Source organism: Triticum dicoccoides, chromosome 6A, assembly GCF_002162155.2.
Source record: "Triticum dicoccoides isolate Atlit2015 ecotype Zavitan chromosome 6A, WEW_v2.0, whole genome shotgun sequence".
Taxonomy (NCBI): domain Eukaryota; kingdom Viridiplantae; phylum Streptophyta; class Magnoliopsida; order Poales; family Poaceae; genus Triticum; species Triticum dicoccoides.
The window spans coordinates 421,557,029-421,560,613 of record NC_041390.1 but is presented as its reverse complement, the minus strand read 5'-3'; positions in this window follow the sequence as shown (position 1 = coordinate 421,560,613).

Below are 3,585 nucleotides of genomic sequence, written 5' to 3'. Positions count from 1 at the left end.
GCGCGGGCGCGCGGCGGCGGAGGGAGTGGGCCTCGGGGGCCGGCTGCGGTGGGCGGCGGCGCAGGCGAGTCGGCAGCTGACACGTGGCGGCGGCGGGCGGTGGCGGACACGTCCGGCCCGAATCAGGCGTGTCCGTCGGCGGGAGGTGCAGTTTTTAGGGTTTCGGGGGAAGAAGGAGATCCGAAAATGGATGGGTCTTTAAATAGGCATAGAGGGAGCTAGGAGAGTCCAAATGAGGTGCGGTTTTCGGCCACGCGATCGTGATCGAACGCTCTAGATGATGGAGCAGAGTTAGGTGGGTTTTGGGCCAAATTGGAGGGGTGTTGGGCTGCAACACACACGAGGCCTTTTCGGTCCCTCGGTTAACCGTTGGAGTATCAAACGAAGTCTAAATGGTACGAAACTTGACAGGCGGTCTACCGGTAGTAAACAAAGGCCGCTTGGCAAGTCTCGGTCAAATCCGGAAATGTTTAATCCCCACACACGAAAAAAAGATAGAATTGACCACCAGAGGAGAACGAAGCGCCGGAGTGCAAAACGGACAACGGGGAAAATGCTCGAATGCATGAGACGAACACATATGCAAATGCAATGCACATGATGACATGATATGAGATGCATGACAACGACAACAACACATGGAGACAAGGACCCGAACCCAAGAAAATAAATATAACTTAACGCCGAAACGGCAAGAGTGGAGTACAAATTGGGAAAGTTACATCCGGGGTGTTACACCAGCCCAGAATTGTTGTTTTTTTTGCCTGTTTTAGGGTTTCGAAGAAAAGGAATACCAAACGGAGTCCAAACGGAGTGAAACCTTCGGGAACGCGATTTTCTCAAGAAACAAGACCCGGGAAACTTGGACCCAACGTCAAGACACAAAAGAGGAGGCCACGAGGTAGGGGGCGCGCCCACCCCCACCAGGCGTGCCCTCCACCCTCGTGGGCCCTCTGTTGCTCCATCGATGTACTCCTTCCTCCTATGTATACCTACGTACCCCCAAATGATCACATACGGAGCCAAAAACCTAATTCCACCGCCGCAACTTTCTGTATCCATGAGATCCCATCTTTGGGCCTATTCCGGACCGCCGGAGGGGGCATCGATCACGGAGGCTTCTACATCAACACCATAGCACCTCCGTTGAAGTGTAACTAGTTTACCTCAGACCTACGGGTCCATAGTTATTAGCTAGATGGCTTCTTCTCTCTTTTTGGATCTCAATACAATGTTCCCCCCTCTCTTGTGGAGAACTATTCGATGTAATCTTCTTTTTGCGGTGTGTTTGTTGAGACCGATTAATTATGGGTTTATGATCAAGTCTATCTATTAACAATATTTGAATCTTCTCTGAATTCTTTTATATATGATTGGTTATCTTTGCAAGTCTCTTCGAATTATCAGTTTGGTTTGGCCTACTAGATTGATCTTTCTTGCAATGGGAGAAGTGCTTAATTTTGCGTTCAATCTTGCGGTGTCCTTTCCCAGTGACAGTAGGGGCAGCAAGGCACGTATTGTATTGTTGCCATCAAGGACAACAACATGGGGTTTTCATCATATTGCATGAGTTTATCCCTCTACATCATGTCATCTTGCTTAAGGCGTTACTCTGTTTTTAACTTAATACTCTAGATGCATGCTGGATAGCGGTCGATGAGTGGAGTAATAGTAGTAGATGCAGGCAGGAGTCGGTCTACTTGTCTCGGACGTGATGCCTATATACATGATCATACCTAGATATTCTCATAACTATGCTCAATTCTGTCAATTGCTCAACAGTAATTTGTTCACCCACCGTAGAATACCTATGCTCTCGAGAGAAGCCACTAGTGAAACCTATGGCCCTCGGGTCTATCTTTATCATATTAATCTCCTACTACTTAGTTATTTCCTTTGCTTTTTACTTTGCCTTTATTTTACTTTGCATGTTTATCACAAAAATACCCAAAATATTATCTTATCATATCTATCAGATCTCACTCTCGTAAGTGGCCGTGTAGGGATTGACAACCCCTATTCGCATTGGTTGCAAGGATTTATTTGTTTTGTGCAGGTACGAGGGACTCGCGCATAGCCTCCTACTGGATTGATACATTGGTTCTCAAAAACTAAGGGAAATACCTACGCTACTTTTCTGCATCATCCCTTCCTCTTCAGGGAAAACCAACGAAGTGCTCAAGAGGTAGCAAGAAGGATTTCTGGTGCCGTTGCCAGGGAGGTCTATGCAAAAGTCAACATACCAAGTACCCATCACATACCCTTATCTCCCGCATTACATTATTTGCCATTTGCCTCTCGTTTTCCTCTCCCCCACTTCACCCTTGCCGTTTTATTCGCCCTCTCTCTCTCTCTATCCTCCATCTCTTTCTCTATTTGCCTCTTTTTGCCCACTTGCTTTTTGTTTGCTTGTGTGTTAGTGCCTTTTCTTGTCGTTATGGCTAGTCCCTTATCTTCTCCGTTGTCTCCCGAGAGTGAAATTTCAAATTTTAAGCAAAGGGAGGGAGAAAATCTAAAAGATGCTTGGTATAGAATTTGCAATGCTCGAAATAGATCCACCAGGAAGCAATCTACTTCTGTACTTCTTCGCAATTTTTATGTAGGCATTACTCCTTGGCATAGATATGTCCTCGATACTATTATCAGAGGGAACTTCTTGGGTATCCATACTTTTGATTCTTATAATGCTATGATATATTTGTTTGGCTCACCCCCTCTTTTGGTTAATGAAACTGTATTAACTTTGGAGCATGTAATGAAAGACTTGAAATTATTGAAAATAAGGTTGCTACCGTAGAGTTAATAGAAAATTTGGATAAAAAGATCCACAACTGAATCTCTCAATATGGACCTAAAGTAGGAGTCACTTTGAAAAATATTAAAGAGAAGGAACCCATAGTTAATGAGAAAATAAATCACGATTCTACTAGAATTGATAAAATTGAGGATATTATTACCAACTTGGGAACCGCTTTTTCTTCCGTAAAGAACACTCCAAGTCCTCCTGCTAAAATTGCCAAGCTTATGTATGTTCCTAAGAATAAGGGTGAATCCTCTAGTAAGGAAATTGCGGATCTCAAATCTATAAGTGTTCACCCCAATCTTTTTGCTATCATTAAGGAACCATTTGTTACAAATAATTTTTTTCGATCTTGTGACTAAAAGTTTGATAACCAATAAAAATAAAGAAATTCCTAAAGATGGTAGATGCCTCATTGAAGAATTGCCTACCAAAGATGGCAATACCTAGATCTATCCTTACTTGTTATGCCTAGCTAGGGGCGTTAAACGATAGCGCCTGTTGGGAGGCAACCCAATTTTATTTTTATTCCTTGCTTTTTGCTCCTGTTTATAATACATAATTTATCTAGCCTCTGTTTTGTTTGTGTTTTTTTGTGTTTAATTAGTGTTTGTGCCAAGTAGCACCGTTGGGAAGACTTGGGGAAAGTCTTGTTACACTTGCTGTAAAAAACAGAAACTTTAGTGCTCACGAGAACTGCTTCCACTTTTATTTGGAAAGTGTTATTTAGTTAATTCTTTTTGCAGATGATTAATAGATAAATTACTCACGTCCAGCAATTTAGT